At 41.4% G+C, this 24706-nt stretch overlaps 1 protein-coding gene across 2 annotated transcripts in view; it reads right to left on the reverse strand.

Moving 5' to 3' along the window:
* Nucleotides 1-24240, reverse strand: part of rgmb (repulsive guidance molecule BMP co-receptor b) — a 138526-nt gene extending 114286 nt beyond the window's left edge. The window contains exon 1 of one of the 2 annotated variants that reach the window (XM_042334164.1): nucleotides 24166-24240. The gene's annotated coding sequence lies outside the window, so the exon portion shown is untranslated. Of the gene's footprint in view, nucleotides 1-23944 lie in introns of both variants that reach the window. The other variant, XM_007893109.2, reaches the window with a different exon arrangement.
* Nucleotides 24241-24706: the final 466 nt, after the last annotated feature.

Raw genomic sequence — 24706 nt, forward strand, 5'->3', positions numbered from 1 at the left:
TTAACATTTTTCAATAATAGAGGATATTAAGCAACAATTCAACTCAAGAAATGTAAGAAACCTAAGCAAACCAATCTAAAGTTGGCAGCAAATTCAATTTCTTAAATTAGTTCAAAGGATTTAACTCTTTGTTTAGCAATTGTGTCGAAGTTTGTACAAAGGCCAAAATTGTGGTTTAATACAACAGACAGAATTAAATACTGCAGTATAAAATTTAAAAGGAAAGCAATCAAAGTCTTAAAAATACTCTGGGTCATAGATAATGTAGAAGTAAACAGGTTATTCAACTGACCACAGGAGAACTGGGGTATGATCACTAAATTAACAAGCCTCAAGTGAATCTGGAGGAATCCCCTCAACTTGCCCAGACACAGATGCACACCAGAAGCAACAGTAATTTGGCTCCCAGCAAACCACATTAATGGTTAACTTCTTTGAAAAGTGGACGTATATCTCATTAAGAACAAGTTAAAGGATTACCATGTTTTTTGCAACAGTTGAAACTATGAAACATGATCGTTCCTGTCCTGTTGGAACCACAAAAATGTTGACTGTGATGCACAACTGGCCTGTGTTTGGATAATAATTGTTTATTTTTTTAAGACTGATTGATATTATTCCACGAGATTTCCAGGGTGGGGGAAGAAAGACAGAAATGTCATAGTTTCATTATCTTGAAAACAACCTGTGGTTACTCACCTAGCTCAGGACATTAAGTAAGTAGCATAGAGTCCACCATGGGGCAAACTCTATGGTCCGTGAAGTATGAACAGAACTAATCTTGTCCTATTATATTTTCTAATGGTTCTTCTGTTCTTAATAGCAAAGATGCAAATTAACAATTCGTATCCTCAGTACTTAATGAATCGAACAGTATGCAGTAAAAGGCTTCAATGGCACTGTCATTCCCAGTAAATCTGTTCAATTTAAATTGGTTTATGTGGATTTTTATTTCAAGGAAAGAATTCTACATTGGTTTCCAGTGCAATTAGATGTTCTTCTATACTTCATTCAAATACTTTTCTGCCCACTTAAAGCTGAATGTGTCAAGATAGAGCAACAGGTAAGGATACCGAATCAGTGTGATGTAATTTGCCATCTCTGAAAAATATGATTTTTCTTTAATTAAAATCACTCTATGACTAGCAAATTTGTTTGAGGCTTAAACAAATGAAGACTAATGCTCAGTAGCAAAATAGGTGCCAAATGCAGCACAATAATTCTCATGCAAGCTCAGTTATCTCTGATTTCTCACTATCAGCAAAGAAGGTGAGTGTTACTCAAAAAGCCAACTGCAGCCAAGAACAGTAGCAATCGTTACCAAGCAACAAATCAAGAGTAAATACAGCAAAGCAAAAAAGTTTAACCAGTTATCCAACATAGTGAGATTATTTACCGTTATTTCACGGCAGGTTTATGTGATTGGCACACAGTTCATTTTATTTGAAGAAATCTTGCTCTCAGGAAATTCACCCTCCTAAATTCATGTTTAATAATGAATGAAGAACAAACAAGGTGAAGGCTTGAAGTGCTAAAATCCCATCCGGCTTCAAGACTTGTGACCATTATTTTGTTATCCTCAACTATATTGCACACCAACCCTCCGTTCATTCCATTCTTCCCTCCTCCCCTCCGTGGTAAACTCACTAGTTTCATAGCATGTGGGCCTCCTGTTGAAACTAATTCTCTGAGCTACAGAGCTGTGAGGTCATCCCACCCAAAGTGCACACTAATAATGAAAAAATGTAGTGCTAAAAACACTGTGTGGGAGGTGCAGAATTTATTCATACAATTCAATAGTGTGAATCATGGAAATATAACCAGCTAAAATTGTGATGCTCAGTGCACTTTGTATGGGGAAGACTGACTGCTTCACGTTTCCCCCCAGGCCAATGGAGCTCTGTAAGCAAAGATGAATTGATAGATGTTAGACTTGTAGAGCCTAATGTGAGAAAGACTATAATAATAATAATCCTTGCATTTGATATAGCGCTTTTCACGTCGGGAGGATGTCCCAAAGCGCTTCACAGAACACACTGTAAAGTGAATTGACTGTATATTTGTGGGCGAACACGGCCGCCAATTGCGCACAGCAATGTCCCACAAACAGTCGTAGATTGAAAATGACCAATTTATTATTGTTTTGTTTTGGAGGGATTATTATTAGGCGTGTGGAGTAAGGAAACTTGCCCAAGGTTTCGCCCTGCTTGGAATTGAACTCAGGTCTCTCACTTGCAAAGCGAGTGCTCTAACCACTGAGCTACAGGACTCCACTTACAGTTAATTTACAATGCATTAAGGTCACTTTTTAAAAAAAATTGAAATCTTAATCTTAAAATTGATAAGATGTTTTAAATGTCATTTAAAAGGAAACAAAGTGCACAAAGATAGTACTGTACCCCAAGGATCCATCCTTGGCCCACTTCTCTTCCTCATCTATATATTCCCTCTCGGTGATGTCATCCGCAGACACGGTTAACTTCCACATGTATGTGGATGACACTCAAATCTACTTTTCGACCCCCAGCTGCGACCCCCAGTCCCCTGCTGTTCTGTCAGCTTGTCATCAGGAGCTGGATGAGTGCAAATTTCCTGCAGATAAACGTTAACAAGACGGAAGCCATAGGCTTTGGCTCCCACCAACATCTTCTGCCCCACGACTCCGATCTCCTCAAACTACCTGACCTGTCCTTAAAATTCTCCGAACCCGTGCGCAACTTAGGCGTCAGGTTCGATCCCCGGTTATCCTTTCTCCCCCATATCCGGTCCCTGACCAGCACGGCTTTCTTTTACCTCCGCCACATTGCCCGTCTCCAACAATACCTCACCCCAAAAGCTGCCGAAACCTTTGTCCATGCCTTTGTCACCTCTCGGCTGGACTACTCAAACGCCCTCCTCGCCGGTCTTCCCTCCTCCACTATTCACAAAATCCAGCTCATTTAAAATTCATTCACCCCCACTAAACCTTTTACACCGATTACTCAAGATTCTCACTCCAGTGTTTAAATCCCTCCATTCCTTGGCACCCCCTATTTCTCTGACCTCCTCTCTCCCCACAGCAGTACTCGCTGCCTCTGCTCTACTGGATTTGGCCTCCTCCGCGTCCCCCGAATCCTCCGCTCCACCATTGGCGGCCAGGAACTTCAGCCACTACGCCCTGAAGCTTTGGAACTCCCTCCGTCAACCCCTTCACCTCGCCCACTCCTTCACCACCTTCAGGTCGCACCTGAAGACTTTCCTTTGACCGCGCCTACGCTCACCTTCTCCTTCCCCCTGGCTCGACCTTTGTTAAGCAGTCAGAGATGCCCCCCGGCGTGGAGTGCATTATATAAATGCAATTTGTTGTTGTTGTACTGTATCAACCTGCACCCAAGTCAGAAAGTGACTAATATAGACAATTTTTTTAAATGCCTCTCTTTTTAAACAAGTAAGCTTTTTGGTGTGGCTGTTAAATTGCATTAAACTGGCAGCGGTATGAATAAACAATTAGCAGCTTTACCATTCTGTGTACCAAACAATGAGAATCAAACAATGACGGGATGGAATATGGGTCATATTGGGCTTGTGTTTTAACAGTATGAAGTAGCAAGACAAACCACTGTATAGGGCATACAGAATTTAGTCACTGTGTGCAGATATAGACAGGAAAAGCAAAATTACTAAAAGTTATACTCTAAACAAGGTAAAAGATGAACGATGAGACATGATCCAGGAGAGAAACAGTGCAGGAGACGAATGGGCAGGAGGTTCCAAGGCAAACCATTACAATATGGAGCCCAATAGTATAGGATAGCCGGTTTTGAAGAGATTAATCAGACTGTAAACTGATTTCCAGGAGCAAAGACAAGGAATAGGGCAAGGACGATGAGCACAAAAGGAAGGAATTAATTAATTTGAGGCATTACAAGTGGGGACAGAGCTATGACAAGACTCTGGTTAGTGGGTCAGATTTGGGCAAACAGTGCAAAGTTATAGTTTCTAGTATTGTTTACATAATAAAACAATCTTTACATGTGATATTGCGTGGTTCACATTGGGAGAATGTCTTAAAGCATTTCACAGAATTTAAAGTGAAGCGACTGTGTATTTTGTAAGTGAAAGCAACAACCAATTTGCACACAACAGTGTCCCATAAACAGCCATGGAGTGAACAGTCAATTTTATTTGGGGATTTGTTAGGCTGGTTACCTTTTATTTTCAAATACTGCCATGGGATCTTTATGTCCACCTGAACAGGCAGACGGGACCTCGGTTTAACGTCTCATGGAGGATGGCACTTTCAATAATGCGACACCTCTCCAGCACTGCATTGGAGCATCAGCCTGGAGTGTTGAGTTGAAAGGCCCAACATGGGGCCTGAACCCACAACCTTCTGCCTCAGAGACTACAGTGATGCTAACTGTACTGAGGCAAGGTTGATTATAAATAAACTGAAAAGAAAAATGCAGCCAGTGAAAATGGCAACATAAATGGCATCTCAAACCAGAAAAAAAAGCTGCAGGATATAATGTGTCTCTGGTCCATGTATATTATATTAACCCGTGAGACCACAGCTCACCCCCAAGATCTCAGAGATTTTCAGTTCTTGCAGGCTGGAGTGATGGACCTAGGTTTCCCTAGAAGAACTTCACTTTACACTCAAGTGCTTTCACTGGTGCAAGACACTGTTTATCCTGCCGCCTTCTTAAAAAACACTTTTCAACTCCGTTCTTGGCATCACAGAAACATGACTGAAGAGCGATTAGGCTAACAAATTATAAAAACACCAGATTACACTAAAACCAGACTCGGGATTGGTTAATTCCAATGAGAAAAATTACTCTCCTTACAAGTTCAGAAGCAATGGAACAAATGACCTCTTGTGCTATAAACATCCTAGGATTATTTTACAAAGATAACAACCCTCTTCAATATGAACTTTAAAATATATACTCCAAAAGCAATGAATTCCATCATTTATTTCTATAATTTTTTTTTCCATTGCACAAGAATGGAGCATTTCTTTTAAATGTTTCATTTATTCAGCACATGACCTCAGACTCGCTAATTGCCAAATATTAATCCATTAATTGTTGTGTACAGTCCAAGAGTTCAGCCAGGATAGAAAAATCAAGTACAATACTTGGTCACACTATAAAAAATGTTTAAAAAATGATTTCACATGCATGTTTTTACAGCACTGGGTCAGCTGGTAAATCATCTTGTAGGTTACACGCCTGTCACTCTGTACGTATTTCCTTTTAAAGAAAAGGCAAACCTAAAGAAAGCAGAGAGATCATGTCTGTAACATTCAAACATTTAAAACATCAATTTCCACCAGTGACCCTATTGCAAAGGTTTGCTTTCACAGCTGCCTCCCTTGTTAAAGTTCATGGAACTGTCTCATCTGTCTCTATTTCAAGCATCGCACAGATGGATATCTGCTCCAGGACTTCAAATTCCAGAAAACATTCGCAAATGACTTCCATACAGAGCCCCCCAGTAGAAGATATGTTAATTGCATCATAATGAAGGCATTTTAATTTTTTAACAAACCCTCATTTGAAAGGATTTTTACCACATCAATGCACCTGCACTTGATGTCTAACCCACTGAGTGATGAATGCTGCAGCTAAATAACAGCAGCAGCAAATGTACACAGTGCCTTAGTCTTGAACATTTCCTCCAGTGTTTTTAATTGAGAAAGCCTTATGTACTCTCAAAAAATCACATAAATATTTTGCATAATGACCAATTAGTTTGCCAAACAGGCATTTTTCTCTTTTGATTGCAAGAAATAAAGAACTGACATTTAACAATATTGTCGCCAAACTGCCATCTTATTTCTCCGTTTTATAATCACTGGTATTTCAGACTAACAGTTATCCCCTGACTGTCATCAATCTTGCTCAGTGACCAGCTGGCAAAAGGCACAATTCTAGCAGCAAATCTCAATTCTCCTCACCCCTCCAGTAGTCATCCCCTCCCCCCAAAGGAATCTCATACTTCCTCATGGGGTTTTATCCAGACTCCAATCTGAAAATAGACGCAAATAAAATTGGCAACAAAAAACAATAATGAAATGGGTATGTTCAAAGCAATGGAGAGCTATTTTCTAGCAATCACCAGGGTAAAAATCATGGGGCATCTGTCTTGTTGCAGCTGCTTGTGCCTCACCAAGTTATCATGCCATTTAACTCATACGAAAAAATGCCTTTCTATATTAAGAATCTGTGGTGAAGGCCACGGGTCATAGTGCAGCACCATCAAGAATGCAGAGTAGGAGAAAATAAAGCTTAATGAGTCCAAGGATGTCTTTTTTAAAAAATCGTGTCAGCTATAGATTGCAGGAGGAATGGAAGACAGAAAGAGACAAAAACTTCCACAGCCTTGAGGTTCTGTAAAAGAGTCAGTGCAATGAGTTTTGATTTGCAGCTTCAGAGGAAAATTCAGATGAGCAAAGACCATAATGGCAATGTATCAATAAAGGAAAAAGGAACAGGAAAGGATGCAGCTGAAAGAGAAAGCGAGGGAAAAGGGTTGAAGGCCAGTGGCGAGAGAAGATTCTATTCAATAACAAGCTTCTTCTTGAATCCCAATGATTAAGTACTTACGCAATCAGGATGCTTTTACTGATACTTTCTAGATAAATACAAACTAGCAATGGGTAAAGAAAGACATTGGATTCAGGCACAGATAAGAGACAGATGTATAAAAAGTTGTCCACGTTTCAGTGTACTGTTAGAGAAACATCAGAAAGTTTAGAATGACACTGACACTGTAACGTAAAAAAAATTAATGGGTGTCATGCCCATACAAGTTGCTGGCTGTTCTTTCTCAGGTCATGTTAGGTTTTTAATATGGTTTGTCATTTTGCAGTGGCAGGAAATCTAGGCCAGGGATGCTTTGCTTTGGTGGGTTACGCTTTAAACAAATTACAAACCACCCCACGAGTATTTGTAGATTGCAGGAGGAATGGAAGACAGAAAGAGACAAAAACTTCCACAGCCTTGAGGTTCTGAGCTACAGAAACAAGTCTTCTATAGCACACGTCCCCACTAATGCTGCATGTGGAGATGTTACTGCTTCTTTTGTTCCAAATGATCTTTTGTAATGCAAAGCCCTACTGGGCTTCCATGTGGAAACACAAGCCCAGAGGGAGTCAGTGCCGTGGTTGAGAGGGAACCCTCCTCACTCGCATAAACAAACCACCGGAAAGGGTAAATAAAGGAGCTTTCACGTTGTGCAAAGGTTCACTGATGTCCATCCCTCTCCATGTTTTCTTTTCCTTTTCTAGCAGTCTATTAGTGCGTAGACAATTCATGTTGCTCCCTGCTTGTTTTCTCACCTCACCCCCACCCAGTGAGAGAGAAGCACAGCGTGATCCATACCCCTGGAGACCTGCCACCACAAATGGCCATATGGGTTCAATGTATTATGGATGAGAAGTGGCATGATACGCAGCTGATTCCAAGCCTGCAGCTATGAGGTGGGCTCAGGGGGCGAGCACTAGAAATCATTTTTAAAACAAATTACTTTTACCTTCACTGTATTAATTTTGTGATTTAAAAACAAGGAGCTATTGCACTTGCATTAATGCAATATTTACTACCCCGATCTGCATAATTACTAGGAAACAAATCTGAAAATGCAAAGTACCAATTTGGGCTTTTATCCTCATTTTTTTAAAAAAAGAACCAACACAATGTCTACAAACCTCTTTCTGCAAGCTCATGTGAATCATAATCCAATGTACTTAGAAGGTAAATTAACAGTGTTTCGTAATGCATTTAATGTGATTGAACGCAAAATGTAAAGCTGCTAATTTCACCCTTAAGATTTTTAAAATTTACTTTTCCATCAGATATTTGGTTGAAGATATTCTGTTCACAATCTCTTGCAAGGCTGCACTGTAAAGCACTAAAAATCAGATCTTTGCATGCTATGTCATTGAAATTTTTCTAGCACTGCTCTAAAAAGCTTGATTGTCTAAATATCATGTTATTTTAGAGCTTGTCTGTTGATTGTTTTTCCCTCCAGTTATTTACCAGCTTTCTTCACTCTCTCTTGTACCTGCTCATGTCCAATCTTCAGCTGTGAATGCAAGCGCACAAAAGAAAATCATAAATTATTCCATGCCTTTAAACATCATGAACGTTGGATGGCTCAGTTGACAGAAGGCACACTTAAACTGAGATGTTCTTAGCATTCCCCTCAAGTCTGCAAGCTCATCTAAGAGCTAAAGAATCATAGTGAGACACACACTGTTAGAGAGATGTTTAAAGTCATGTTTCACAGAATGGTATGATGGCTCCTGAATTCAGAACCAAACATCATAATCATATGATCATAACCGTTCTCCCACAAATATACAGTCAAATTCACTTAACAGTGTGTTCTGTGAAGCGCTTTGGGACATCCTTCCGACGTGAAAAGTGCAATATCAAATGCAAGGATTATTATTATTATATCTCTTGATCAAATGTTGAGAGCAAATTTAAGGATTCTGAAATTGGCAAGAGAAAAATATTTGATTTTTTTAAAAAAAAGGTTGTCCTATAGATACAAATTATTGTTTGTATCAGCACCAGAGTTCTGAGATGAATGGCAATCAACATAACATGGTTCACCTCTCAGTAGCTTGCTGTTTCATAACATCAGGTTGCTCTGCAATTCTCAGTCATTTCACCAATGTTTATCTCTGACGTTTAATTATTGTGTGTTTTCTCAAGCAAGAACAAAAAATTAGATCCAAAGATTTTTCTGAATGTTCTTTGTCAAATGGGTACATTCTGCCAATTCAAAGACCATTTTCATAGACTTCTCCAGGTCACCATCCATTAGGGATGACAAGCAGCTATCCAAGATAGAACAGCTTCCTTTAAAATTAAGAAATTTAGCTCAAGAGTCATAGTGCAGGGCACCAAGTTGAAAACTGTCAATTGCAAAAAAAACACTCATCAGGGAAACTGTAATGGCACCTTGCAACAGAAAACTTGACTCAGGATGTAAAGTGCAGGGAGCCCCATCTATGTCATGATGACTCTTGAGGCATCTAGAGACTCTTGACTCAGCTCCGATTTGATTCCGAATCAAATCCAACTTTTCATGCGTTGACGTGAGGTACAAAAGGTTCCCTAGAGGAGATGCACTTTGCATCCCGAGGCACTTTGCACAGTGCGAAGCTCCACTTAAGCTATCGCTTTCGTAATGAGAGCCTTCGCTAACGCCACTGTTCACATCCTGAAAGTAAAACTGTCAGACGCAGCTTCGTATTTCACTGTGCTACTCAATTGCAGCCATTACGTAAATACCATCAACCTCAGAAATATAAATGGAGGATATTAGATGAGAAAGGGTTTTGCTATTGTTTTAATTTGACAAATGGATAAGCTCTCATAACTCAAGAACACCAAAGTCATGACTGAGGTGCTTATCTCAGCCTCATGAGTGGATTGAAAACAACAAAGAACCCAAGTACTTGGCCAGGTAATGTTAGCCAAGTGTACCGCATGGGTCAATGGGTTTGGACAGATAACTCAAACAGAGAGAATCATGCACATGCTTAAATAGTTTTGCAGTGAATTTAATTCATTTTCCTGTTTTATATGCATGTATTCAAAGATCCCTAATCATGCAATATATGGATGGGTCTCTTTATGTTTAAGGGATTGTTTGTCCCTTTAGCATAGTCTCCTTGGAGCGGAGTTGGCAATGGAATGTTGGAATCAAGCCAGCCCTCGGTGGCGGCCTCAGTCGTCTGGTTCCTGAGCCTGGCGGGTCCACAGTATTCCAGGGCACTGCTGATGACAGCACAGCAGTGCCTGGCTCATCAACAGGACCTGGAAGGGCAGACTAGTCACCGGAGGCAGGGAGTCATCCCACTCAGCTCCTGTTAACCCTGCAAGCCAAAGCCTTAAAGGGTAGGGTTGTCCTAGCTGGACAAGCAGCAGGAAAGCTTGCCAACCTGCGCCTAATATTTTCCGGAATTAGGTAAGCAGGATGTGCCACTCCAGGGATAGAGTGCGCATTCCATTCCAACAATCTATCTCTGAAATCTGCATGTATAGGCGGGATGCATGAAAATCTAAGCTTGGTTTGGATACTCTTAATCATGGTGATGGGTTTCCACATGTGTCAGACACCCGGGCGGACCAAAACAAAAGTGTCCCTTTAGCTCTGAAGGCTCTGCGGTCCTTCTCATCGTATTGTACTATGTGCTATTGTTCCTCCTGAGGTAAGGGCCAACCAGCTCAGAAGTGAAGGTGTCATTTTTATGGATTTCTTTAATCTCTTTTGGGACCTGCTTTTCTGCTCGGTACAGGGTTAACCTTCAGCCTTTACTAACTGGATCTTTCTCCCTGGTAATTGTATTGTTACATTGTGCTTTGACCTGGCTTTGGGTTTGAATGGCAGTGTATTGGGATTACAGTGCAATCTGGGCTATTCATTTTGTTTTGTACCTGTGAAAACATTACAAAAAAAGGTGTTGGGTCTAAACTAAATGTGCTTATTAATGCCTTACATTTATTAATAATGATATTAATTCTTGCATTCGATATACTGCCTTATCGTGTCTTTAAGATATCTCATAGTGCTTCACAGAATATACTGTAAAGTGAATTGACTGTATATTTTGTGAGCGAATTGGTTAGGAACAGCGAGAATACTGACTTCTGAAAGCAAGGTAAGAGGGATGCTGTCACAAATGGAACTGAACGTAGTGGTCCCGTCCAGTTACGTGGGCATAAGGTACTCAAAGAAGTGCTGCCTCAAACAGCAACATACATTTACTTTGAGATTGATCAAATGCAGACTGTTTGGAGACAGAATTTTCAGATAGCACAGGAACAGCTCACAGCAGCAGTGAACAAGTCATAGATGTTATAATAATAATAATCCTTGCATTTGGTATAGCGCTTTTCACGTCGGGAGGACGTCCCAAAGCACTTCACAGAGCACACTGTAAAGTGAATTGACTGTGTATTTATGGGCGAACGCAGCAGCCAATTGCGCACAGCAATGTCCCACAAACAGTCGTAGATTGAAAATGACCAATTTATTATTGGTTTTGGTTTTGGAGGGATTATTATGTTACCTGGGTTCTGGACTCACCAGTGCAAGGGGTGTTGCCTTGGATATGGTTGTCCTTCTTGATGAGACTCTTCTCAGATTTGGGCAAACGTGCGAAAGCAGAAATGATTCTAATGTACAGAGGTTTCCTGCGCTGACAGAATAAGTCAAGTGCTACAATAGGAAGTCACTGTATTAAAACTATTTCCATGCCTCCTCTATTGATATTTTCTATCGGCCTAGACCTAAAGTTGGCAGGAGTCAAGGAGAACGGCTTGATGACTCACAGAAATTTTGACTCATCCAGGCCTTGATGTCTGACAAGCAAAAGAGAAGGAACTTTTCCAGTGTTCTGGCCAACAACATCAACAAGATTACATTTATAGAGCGCCTTTCACGTCGGGAGGACGTCCCAAGGCGCTGGACAGTTGGGTCGGGACCCGAGCAGGGGGGAAATAGTCAGGGTGAGGGGAGGGAAGGGAGGGAGCGAGGAGGGGTAGAGAGTCGAGAGGGGAGCTGAAGGCACGGTCAAAGAAAAAGGTCTCGAGACCGGCCTTGAAGGAGGAAAGGGAGGAGGCGGCGAAGGCACTGGGGGATAGAGTTCCAGAGCCTAGGGGCTGAGAGGCTGAAAGCCCGGCCACCGATGGCAGGGCGGTTAGGGCAGGGGATGTGGAGCAGACCGGAGCCAGAGGAACGGAGGGTGCGGGCAGGTAAGTAGGGGGATAGTAGGTCGGAGAGGTAGGAGGGAGCAAGGCCATGAATGGCCTTGTAGGTGAGGATGAGGCTCTTGAATTCGATCCTCTGGGGGATGGGAGCCAGTGGAGGCGAGCGAGGGTGGGAGTGATGTGGTCGCGAAGCCTGGTGTGGGACAGTACACGAGCTGCAGAGTTCTGAATAATAACAAAGAAGCCTCCTTAGTCATGGGTTTGAGCTCCATGGACGGATTGGGCCAACAATCCCCCAAAATAAAATTGGTCATTCACATTCACCTCATGGCTGTTTGTGGGACATTACACAAATTGACTGCCACTTTTGCCTTCAAAATACACATTCATTACACTTTACAATATGAATCCAATGCAAGGATTATTTTATAATTGTCCTCGTTATTCTCCTGTGCATTGCCTCAAGGACCTGGACAGCCCCCTTTGTGTTATGACAACAAATCTATACACAGTATTCCAGATGTGACCTGACCAGAACACTCTAGAGCCAACTAATCCCCAAAGTTTTGTTCAATTCCCCCTTAGAATCCGTCCATGGAGCACATGTGCCTCTATTTTTTAATTTCCTGTCCCTTGCATTTATCTGTAGTGAACTTTAACCCACTTCAGCAACACTCTTTTAGTATGTTGCCCAGTCCAGCAGGCAGCCCTGGAGCTCAAACCCATGACTAAGGAGGCTTCTTTGTTATTATCCAGCTGTTACACTAACTGCAGGAGTTTTTTTTAAACTAGATACAAGCAGCTTACACCACCAGCATAACAGTAATGAAGGCACCAAGAGCAAGGGAATACTGCAACTGGAAGCTCACACCACCATAAATATTCAGCAGGAGACCTGACCTCATCACCCACAAGTAACCTTATTCAGGGGCTGCAAAGGTCAGGTTGTGAGTTTAATAGTTTAATATTTATTATATTCAGAGCAGTTTGCATCAAATAGTCACTTTACTCTAGATCATGAATTTTTAGATAAACAAAATTCTGCAGTTTAGCATTTTTCAATTGGATACTAATTGTGAAGCGATGCTTGATGATCACGGGACAGGGGGAGGGGCTCTACAATAATTAGTGCACTTTCTGTGAAGGTCAGACTATATAGTGCAGATTGGATGGATCAGTCAGTCAATGGTAGAGAGGTGTTGCATAGCACCATCAAACACGAGTACCTAAAAATCAAGAAAAAAAGGTTGTGATAAATCACAGCCTAGACTCAAAAGGTTGCAGTGCACACTGCTCAGACTAGCTAACAGAGGCTGTTAAAATAAGTGCTAATTGATGCTGCCAAGAGTCGTTGCCCGAGACTATTGAGGTTGACCGGGACAAGTTGCAGAAGCTCTGCAGCCTAGTAATACAACTGTTTCCTTGGCCAGAGTCGTACAGTACTATAAAGTACCATTTTTCCTAGAGATGGATCACTCAACTGCAACTACTTTCCTCCTCAGCCGGTGAATGGAGAAACCATGTGTTTTATGCTTTGATAAAAACAGATAGTTTTTGTCACCTTTATTGTGTAATTAGGAAAGCTCTCTTCCTTAAGATTCAATACAGTGTTTGTGTTCTGCGATCTGAATTTAAATCCAAACAAGATTGAATTTTTTTTGCTCAGCCGGGTGTTTGACTTACGCTGAAACTCATCGCTATGCTGAAGAGTATCCAAATCAGACAGAGTTCCACATATGCATGCCATCTACACATGGAAATTTTCCTTTGTCTGGCACGGAACTTGCACTCTCAACCCTGTTTCGGAGAGTATTAAATACAGGTTGGCAAGAGCCAAGGTTTAGGGAACCCAGAATGTTGGGGTACTGCTGGAGTTTAACCAATAGCTTGTGATTGAGAGCACTGTCTGGTAAGCTTCCCATTGCTTGTGCAGGTAATGACTACCCTAGCCATGAGTGCTTTGACTTCTAATCCAAACCAGATCGATGGGATCAAAGTTTCCTTGGTCTGTTGGCAGTATGTAAAGGTCCAATGCAAAACAAACAGGTAGTCTCAATCCAATTCCCAGTGGACATGGTTCAACAGCATAAAAGTACTACATTTAGCATAAAATTGGACATGTCACTCACAGAAGTCACTGGATGTCATTGTGGGAGGGCAGAATATTTTGCTGGCATGGTAGCTGTTTTTCTGAAGGTGAAGCATATTGTCAAAGCAGCTTTCCATTAATGTCATATCGTTCTTGACCTGAGAGTGCTTAAGGCTGCCACTTTGGACCTGAAATGGGAATGTGTGTAATCTCCCAGCACTAACGTCCCTCATATTAATAAGTACAAAATTCACCAAAAATTACACTGCCTTAAAGAAAGCTCCAGTTTCCACAGGAGTTTGAACCAAGTCACAGCAATGAGCTAAAGACTGAACCACTATGTTTTTGAAAAATTGCAATGTCACCATTATTTTAATTCCTTAACCTGTCCTAACCAGTTCTATAATGCCAAAGACAAAAGGCTCCAAAATGTTTTAAATATTGCTGGTTGCAGGACAATAAATTCAGAAAAAGAGTAACCTAGTTAATATTGATCTGTCATGTCAGCCTTCCCTCATGTAGTGGAGGTATTGAATATTAACGCAAAAAAATTAAATAGTTTGTCAGTATAGTTTGAGTACTATGAGGAACCATTTGACTGAAAGCCTTTGCCTACAAATACACAGTCACTACACTTAACAATAAACCTTGTGAAGCCATTTGAGGGGTTTCAACAACTTGATGGGGCCTGCATTAAATAGACTGATTATTATTTATAAACTCATAAGAAATTTCTTTTTAAAAAATTTTCATGATGCACAAGAGGTATATCAATATATCCTTACACAATAAAGGCATATTAACATAATCAACATCTTAAATATCTTTCATCTAAAATATTCCATGTTTTCTTCGTCTTCCTCCAGTTAGTGAAACTTTCATTACATTTTAATCCTGGAGCAAAACCTGAATCTAAAGGCTGTAGAAGCAGCCACTGTGTTCATATTCGCCTGTGGCTCCCCAGGAGTGAAAACCTAGTGGAGGTCAGTTCCGTTTTAATATGCACGGTTCATGCTGCAAGGGAAATGCTCTTCAGCAAGGGAATAAGTACCTTTATGTACTTGCCGCTGAATGCATTATAGCAGCCTTGAAAACTGCTCACTTAATGAGTTTAAAATTGCTAGAAAGGTTGAGCCAATCAATATTCCAGAAATATGTTCACATTTTCGATATAGCAACTGTTAGAATTTCCATTTTCTCACCCACATGCAATTAAGATGCTATGCCTCACATTGCAAGCGTGACAGCTTCATATGGCAGTTTTCATCTAGTTTTTGGTCACCTGGTTAAAAAAAATCTTGAAATTTTCTGCTCATTGAGGCGAGGGATGTCAGTTCTAGAAAATGGAAGTTTTTTCTGATTTGCAATTCAGCACCAGATCCAGCAACAAGCACTCCGAGGTTAACTGGGCGAAACCCTAGGCAAGTTTCCTTACTCCACACGCCTGATAATAATCCCTCAAGAAAAAAAAACGATAATAATTTGGTCACTTCAATCCACGACTGTTTGTGGGACACTGCTGTGCACAATTGACTGCACTTTACAGTCACTACACTTTACAGTGTATTCTGTTAAGCGCTTTGAGATGTCTAGGAGATGTGAAAAGTGCTATATCAAATGCAATTATTATTATTAACTGTAATAATAATAATCCTTGCACTTGATCCAGCCTTTTGTTGGTAGAACATCACAAAGCACTTCACAGGATTTACTTTAAAGCATAGTGACTTTAATTTGGTAGATCAAAGTGATATCCAATTTGCCCACACAACAGCCAAGAAGTGAATGACCAATTCTAATTGAGTAATTATTGGTTAGGACATCAAGAGAAATTCCCTTCTCTTTTTGAATCGTGCCACGGAATCTTTAACGTCCACCTTAAAGAGGCAGACAAGACCTTGCTTTAACATCTCATCTGAAAGGCAGCACTTCCGATAAAGCAGTGGACCATCTCAGCCTAGATTGGGTGGGGCACTGCACTGTCAGTTCAATGTGTGAGTTCAAGGTCCTGACATGGGGCTTGAATGCACAATCGTCTGACTCAGAACAGTCATATGACCAGATGTTCAGTCAACACTGGCCAACGATCTCAGAAGAGTACTGGCACAATAAACTTTGTGATTTGTTTCCATTTCCCACACTAGCTCAGAGTACAATTTACCAATTTTAACAAAATGTGAGGATCCACACCCAATAAGAACCAGGTTGAGCTTTTTACTTTATTTTACTTGAGAACCTTACAGCTTAAAGATGACATTCATCCTATTTTATTAGAATAGTTGTACCGCATTTAATAACAAGCTGCTGGCCTGGTTATCCGTACATATTTATAGAAATTGTGCAACACAGAAAGAGGATATTTAACCCATTATTTCATGTTGATGTTTGCTCCTTCAAGAAGCCATCCACCTAATCCCAACACCCTGTTCTTTCTATTACCCTCTAATACCATTCCTCTACATTTTACTGTTAACACCACCTCCTAATTTTGTACAATCCACAAAGTTAGATATTATTCTTGATTTACATAGTCTGTGATTTAACCCATAAATAAACCAATCACTCAAAAAGAAGGTGTCTCCCCAATTAATACCTTCCGTAAAATAAATACAAAATATCTCAAATAGAATTAAACGTTGATGTCCTTCCATCTTTTTCCATCCATTTATGTTGAATTTGGGGGATTTACCAGTGAATCCTAATGGCCTCATTGATAATCTGGTTGAGAAGAGAGCTCCCCAGTGAAGGAGTTTAATTAAATTTAGAAATACTATCAATAATCTGAGTGTTTCAGCAATCTTGTCATTGAAACGGTGCTTTCTAACCTTTAGACTCTCAGCAACTCCAGGGAATACCAGTATCTCTGAACTAGACGATTTAAAGTTTCAGCTCACACCCTGTGATATTGAAACAAATGCTAATATTACAGTAATAGATAGCTCTCAATGTCTCAGTTGGCAAATTTTCACTGCTCAGTGTAGAACTGAATCAGAATGGTCCCAGGTGTGATCTGTGCTGGATTAGCTAATTTTAAACTGGGTCAATGGTAAAAATGCTACAGTGGGCCCCAGTGTCCCTAGGCAGAGGGAGAATGATAAAAAAAAAGCAAGGGTTTCCATTTCTGATTGCTATTTACTGCTGGAAAGCCCAGATACGTCTACATCAGATGAGGGCAGGATAGTGCTAAAAATGACCAGCATCACATTTGTGAAAAATGATCAAGCAGCTAGCTATTCAGGGAATTGAGAGCAAAACATCTGATAAGATAGGAATTAAAGTAGCCAAAAGATCTTGGGGCCAAAAGATCTTTTTTAAAAGCTAACAGAATCCCAAATTGTACACAATCTGCACTGATAAATATCTCAAACCATTTGGATTGATATTTTAAATAAACAACGACCCATTGTTATTACGGTTTAAAAATGTTTACCTTGATATGGATAGACTACACTTGACGTTGGGCAAGTTTCCTTACTCCACATGCCTCTGTTTACCTAGTAGTAATAATAATAATCCTTGCATTTGATATAGCGCTTTTCACGTCGGGAGGACGTCCCAAAGCGCTTCACAGAACACACTGTAAAATGAATTGACTGTATATTTGTGGGCGAACGCGGCAGCCAATTGCACACAGCAATGTCCCACAAACAGTCGTAGATTGAAAATGACCAATTTATTATTGCTTTTGGTTTTGGAGGGATTATTATTAGGCGTGTGGAGTAAGGAAACTTGCCCAAGGTTTCGCCCTGCCTGGAATTCAACGCAGGTCTCTCGCTTACAAAGCGAGTGCTCTAACCACTGAGCTACAGGACTCCACTATTAGTAAGTAGGAACCTGGCTGTTAAGTCGATTGGTGGATCGCTTCTCTGGGGGCAATAATTCCTTTTAAAAAAATATATTGGTCACTTCAATCCACGACTGTTAGTGGGACACTGCTGTGCACAATTAGCTGCCACGTTTCGCCCACAAAATATACAGTCAATTCACTTTACAGTATATTCTGTGAAGCGCTTTGAGACGCCTCGAAGACATGATAAGACTCTATATCAAATGCAAGGATTATTATCAAGAAAGGTGCTTTCTGCAAATTGGATGGGGAAATGGTGAAGAACGAATGAAAGATTAATTTTTGGCAAGCTTTCCCACTGATTGTCCAGCTAGGACCACCCTACCTGATAGGGCATTGGCTTGCGTGGGTAACAGGACCTGAGAGGGAAGACTCAATGGCTCAGTATCTGGTCTGCCTTTCCGGGTCCTGCTGATGAGTCAGGCTGGCTGTGCTGTCATCATCAGTGCCCTGGAATACTACGGACCCACCTGGCTCAAGAGCACTACTACTGAGACCCACAGAGAGAGCTGCTCGATTCCCATATTCCAGTTCTACGCTTACCTTCTCCCTAGGCAGAATATGAAAAATTAAAAGAAACAAACATCCTGTGCATAAAATTGCTATGGTAATAACTTGGCCACAGACTTTTGGGTGGCCCAGATGTGACTAGTCACTTGTGTAGATAGGAACTGTTTTAGACTCCATGCAATAGTCCAGGCCAAAACACCCTACAAGTCAGGAACTGAATTTCTATCAAGGTGATCTTATGTCTTTCCAATTGGAAATCTAATGAACTATTGCAGCACTGTTCTTTCTCCCCCCACTGTTTACCGCTCAGTTTTTGCAGTTAATTAATTTGGATTAAGAGTAACTTTGATCAATAAAGTCATTACATTTTGCGCAGGTAACATAATCTTCATTACATACTCGGCAAAATATCCACTAATCAACTGGATCAAGCTATAATTGCTTGCAAATAGTCTGAATATAAATATAAATTACTGTTGCTCTAACCAAACTCTAACACATCACATAATGCTTACTTTACACAGTGCACCATGCTTAATTTATCTGGAAGTTCTTCTTGGAATAATTTGACCATAAGATGTTCAAACCTCTCTTATTAACCCCAATTAAAGTAGAATTGTTATATTATTCCATATAAGACTGAGTCCACAGTTGTCTGTGAACATCTTCATGGGGTACAGTTGGAGAATTGGGGGAAGGTAAGCAGGGTCTCCTTGGAGCTGAACTGGTTCCAAGGTGACGGGTTTGGCAACGAAACATCGGAATCAAGTCATTTCTCTGTAACAGTCTCAATAGTCTGGTTCCTGAGCCGAGCAGGTCTGTAGTATTCCAGGACATTGATGACCAGCCAGTGGCAGGACTTATAGTGCAGACAGGTCACTGGGGGCAAGGATTCAACCCACTAACCTCCTGTTCGAAACCTTCCTTTCTTACAGTCATCTCACCCCACCCCCGGCTAAGAGTCAGGCTCCGCCACCGTTAGGTGCCCTGAGAGGCTACCCTGCGTGAGGGGCGCTATACAAGTGCAAGTTGTTGTTAACCCTGCAAGCTAAAGCACCAACGTGGTCCAAGTTGGATAAGTAGCAGGAAGGTTGCCAGACAGTGCTTTGAATGGCAAAATGTGCAGTTTTAGATGGTTAAACTCCAGCAGTACCCCAACAGATACTCTTGGATCCCCAAGCTTCAGCTCTTGCCAACCTGCAGTTAAAATTCTTTGGAATTAGATAAGCAGGGTGCAACTCTCTGGGGGAAAGTATGTGTTGGTGGATGCGTGGAACTCTCCGGTTGGTTTGGACACTCTTAGGCATGTTGATTGTTCTCTGCACGTGTCCAAAAGAATTCGCTGAAGAACACTTTTTACCAATCTAAATGGTTAACTGTATTGTGTGCGGCAGACATAATCAAATACATCAATGAAAGGCAATATAATTTGAAGGGTCCATGTACTTCTCTCTTAGAAATCTATTAAGAACACTGATCTACATTCCTCTAAATGTAAGACTTAATTAAACAATCAGAAAGAAATTGCATTTTTATATAAGCACCTTATTACAATGAAATATCCCAAAGTGCTTGATTGTCAAATGTAATGAGCTGTTGTAAGCAAACATTATAGCCATTTGCACCAAAAAGAAACAGCCATGTGGTAAACAACCAATTACATTTGGGGTCTGTTGACTCATACACTGGAAAAATAGTATTAGCTTTACAAATAGTGTAATGGAATCTTTAATTCCCACCTGAACAGATAGAGAGCAACAACAACTTGCACTTATATAGTGCCCTCCACACAGGGTAGCGTCTCAGCGCGCTTAAGCGGCGGAGACTGGCTCCAAGCCGAGAGAGGGTGGTGGGGAGGGAGATGACGGTCGAAGAGGAAGGTTTTCAGGCAGGACTTGAAAAAGGGGAGGGGGCAAGGCGGAGGGATTTAGGGAGAGTGTTCCAGAGTTTCGGGGCATAGTGGCTGAAAGTGCAACCTCCGATGGTGGGGCAAGGGACGAGCAGGAGGCCGGTGCCAGTCGAGCAGAGGCGCCGAGTTTTGGATTGGGGAGTGAGGAGGTCGGGGAGGTAGGGAGGTGCCAGAGAGCGAAGGGATTTGAACACAAGTGTGAGGATCTTGAAGTCGATCTGTTCAGTGATGGGGAGCCAGTGAAGCCTGGCCAGAACTGGTGAGATGTGGGTATGGTTTTGGTCCAGGTAAGTATGCGGGCGGCAGAGTTCTGAATGAGCTGGATCTCTTAAATAGTGGAGCTGGGGAGATGACGAGGAGGAGTGCGTTTGAATAATCCAAGCGGGAGGTGACAGAGAAGACCACTCATCTGTAAAATAGCATCCCTCGGCCTCACCACTGCAAAAGCATATCAGCCTGGACTGAGCTTAAAACCCTATGCGGTGTTTGAACCCAAAACCTTCTGACCTGGAAGTGAGCCAATTGCGCCAAGCATACACTCAGCAATTAGCACAGTTTCTCACAAAGGTAAACAAATACAAATGTGTAGGACAACAAAAATATTATGCTACATTGTCTCTCCTTTGTCTGTTAATTTTACAGGCAAATAGCAGATCCAGTGTTGTCATCACACTTCATAATACTCAAATAAACATAGACTAAAACTGGGCTACATGTAGATGCAGAACATTTTCTTAATCTTGCTTTCTAGCAGGGTCACCTTCAAAATAAGCCCAAAAAAATCCAGATTAGGATGTAGGACAAATCGAAATCTATCAAAAAGAAACATGGAAATTGCAGAGCACAGGGGACCTGGGGTATTGACATTTTGTTATAAATGAGAAGGCAGCAATCGCAAGGGATCCAATTATGACATTATCAAGTAGTCAAAGATCAGCTACTATATCATGTAATTAAATTCATCCAACGCTTTGAAATAAATAACCAACAGTTTGAAAGTTATGTCATATTTCATAAATGTAAAGTTATAAACAATGAATCATCTTTTCAGCAACTAGATGACGTTTTATTTTCCTTTTTGTTAAAATCTACAAATGGGATGCTGACATTTATTACACAATAAAAGCAGGGAGGTGCTTTTCCAGTTAGGTGGTCAGTATTGGTCAAACCTCAGAAAGCTGCTCTACCCCAGAAAGCTGTAGAGAAGAAATCGATAGAGATGTTTCAAAGAGAGACAATTGGGGGGATTGGAATTAATCTGCCGAGATATAATAATAATCCTTGCATTTGATATATCACCTTATCTAGAAGATAAGGTTTTCACTAGAAGACATGAAAAGCGCTATATCAAAAGCAAGGATTATTATTATATTATTATTATTGTCATATCTTTGCGACGTCTCAAAGTGCTTCACAGATTATACTGTATATTTTGTGTAATAGGTGGAACAGCCCCAGTGGCTCCCTTGCTTCTGTTTCCAAATGTTCCGAACAACCTGTAATTACTTCACAATGCCTGGACCTCCACTGTTGAAGAGAAGTAAAAAATAGTTAAAGTAGAAGACTGTTTCTCAACTATACTCCTTGAAATGTCACTTAACCACCAAGAAGGATTTATTAGTTTTGATAATAAGTTTTCTTTCTTTGCTCAGTTTTGTTGAACCAGCTATAACACCTGTGACCAGCTTTCAAAAGACAAATAATGCAATGTCAAGCGCAGTGCATTGTAAATGGAACAAAACCTTGCTTTGATGATTTATATTATTTTCATGCTCCTCTTGCTCTTTTGAAGCTGTGGCTGTTAATGGTTTTAATTTTGAAACCTTTTCTAGGTTTTTGCTTTCTTGGTTTCTAGATCATATCCTTTTTCCACAGTACAGTTATAGTGGCATACTATTATGCAGAAAATTGGTCAAGGCAAACGACATGATAATGGATCAGTTTGATCAGGATACAGTCAGTTACTTGAAATTGGTAGTCTAAATGTCATAGCACTTAGAATTAAATATGTATCCCAATCAACTCGATTTAATGCATATTTTCCCCATCTCTCCAAATGTATACAGATAATGTGCTTCATACTGCATATGCCTAGAAAGGGATATCTCACTGCAAATCATATAGAATAACAGATTGACCATGATCTAAGAAAATGGAGCAACCTCGACTGGCTGAATGGCCTCCTATTGTATATATACAAATAATGGACTTCTCATTGTGTATATAAAGATCATGGAATTCCAGACTCTTCACAGTTCTCCATCAATGTCACTTTTGAATTGAATGCTAGAAGGTACCAGGAGCAGTGCAAGTCGAATTGTCACAGATTCTCACTTCCCTTCTCATGGGAAACTTTGCCTCCCTGTTTAACACCATCTTGAGAAGACACAGCTCAGAATGGAAAAACTGCAGATGGAAAGATTAGTTGCACTACTCCATTATTGCTCCAAACAGCATGCCACAGCCTTTGTCAACACTACCTCCACTCTTAGATATTATCCTATTTTATGTGCATCTTGAGTTTATAAATATAAATAAGTCACATGAATTTTTGCTTTCATATATGTTATTTCAGTAGTGAATGCAGTAGACTTTTCCATTTATAATAATCCTTGAATTTGATAAAGCGCTTTTCACGTCTTCTAGACGTCTCAAAGCGCTTCACAGAATATGCTGTAAAGTGAATTGACGGTATATTTGTGGGCGAAACCCGGCAGCCAATTGCGCACAGCAGTGTCCCCACAAACAGTCGTGGATTGAAAATGACCAATTTATTATTGTTTTGGGTTTTGAAGGGATTATTATTAGGCGTGTGGAGTGAGGACACTTGCCCAAGGTTTCGCCCTCTGCCGGGAATCGAACCCAGGTGTCTCGCTTGCAAGGCGAGCGCTCTCACCACTGAGCTACAGGACTCCATTTTTGATGCCCCGTGTCAACAAGGTGTCCCAGGTCAGGCACGGTATCCTTTATTTCGATTCCAAAAGCAATACTTGATTCCAATAATGAAATAGAAAGTTATTATCCAATAGGTTACTCATTCCAACCATGGAGAGGAGATGGGCTGTAGGGGCTGCCACTCTGTGCTGTAAACCTGCCATCATTCCCCATCACTGGGGCTGTCCTCAGACAATGAGGAATCCCCCCCCCCCACCCCCCACTGTGACATCACAAGGGAACTCCCTTTTATGAGGTCAGCAAAAGGAGACGTCATGTCATGGCCTTCGTGACGTCACCGCCTTAACAACCAGAATGATTGACAGGTCAGCCGGCAGCACATTCCAGGTTGCATTCGCCTTCTTCCTGCAATCTGCAGAATTTTTGCTCAGAATATAAAATGCCTTCGCTAATCCTATTGCAGATTGCACAGTCAACAGTGGCCCACTAACTTTATTGATTCTCTCCTCTCTCTCTCCCCCCCCCCCCACCCCAACCACCAAAACTAGATTTGTTCGCACTTAAGTTCACAAACAAGAAAACACAGTCAGTGAGTGAGTCGTGTTGCAGCAGCTCAGGGACTTGCAGTGTCGGGTCTGTTGTACACATGCCAGATTGGCCGTCTGGAATTTCACGTGATTTACCAAAACAAATCACTGCAGCTGAAGAGCAGTGTGTTACAAGCACGAAGGGAAATCTAAATAAAACCAGCAGATACGATTTGTAACATTACTGCACTCCACATTATAGTCGAACTCTTCACATCTGCCTTCACCCCGGTTTCCAGTAATAAAATCCGACAACTGTAAGAAATGCAGTTTTGTTTTGTGTTGCTTCTGTTGCATTCTTTCCTGATACCGAAATGCGCGGAGTAAATGCAAGTACGAAGTGGAAAACTTTTGCAACATGCACGCACACGCTTATTAAGTCTTACTCACTGTCGCCGCTCAATAAATTCGAGCCGGGAGAAGTGTTCCTTCACGATATGAGCACAACGGCATTTCTTTTCAAAAGGTGAGGCCCCGGTTCTGGTGTGAAACGTGCATGCTTTTTAAGAAATATGAAGTGAGCTCAGAGCAGTGGTTGCATCCATCCAACGCTTAGCCGCGTTGTTTGGGGACAAACCTACAATTATTTTGGGGGGAAAAAAAACTCGTACCCATTGAATGTGGGAGCCTCAGCTCCTCTTTAGCAACATGACGGACGCAGCCATTGTTGCAGTCACTCTGTGAGCATGCGCAGAGCCCGCGTTGGCTTCTGGGAGTTGTAGTCCTGGCGGGTGTCGTCGGCGGGTGTGACGTCACCGCCTCCGGGACGGAGCGGCTGCAACTCCCACAATGCCCCTGGGCAAAAGGCTTTGTCTGTAGAGTTTGTCCCTCTACACAACAACAACAACAACACCACCACCACCTCCTTGTGTTTATACAGCGCCCCCTCCCCAGGGCAGTGACCCAGAGGCTCGACAGTGGCGGAGCACGACATCGAGACGGGGGGAGGTGACCCTGGGCACGGTCGAATAGGAAGGTCTTCAGGCATGATCTGAAGATGGGGAGGGAAGGAGCAAGGCAGAGGGATAGAGGAAGAGTGTTCCAGGGTTTCAGGGCGTAGTGGCTGAAAGCGCGGCCACCCATGGTGGAGCGTAGGTCACGGCAGTGCTGTCTGTACTTTGGGTGAGGTTTATAGCTAACTACAGAGCTGTT

This window comes from Callorhinchus milii, unplaced genomic scaffold, assembly GCF_018977255.1.
Source record: "Callorhinchus milii isolate IMCB2004 unplaced genomic scaffold, IMCB_Cmil_1.0 Scaffold1, whole genome shotgun sequence".
Lineage (NCBI taxonomy): Eukaryota > Metazoa > Chordata > Chondrichthyes > Chimaeriformes > Callorhinchidae > Callorhinchus > Callorhinchus milii.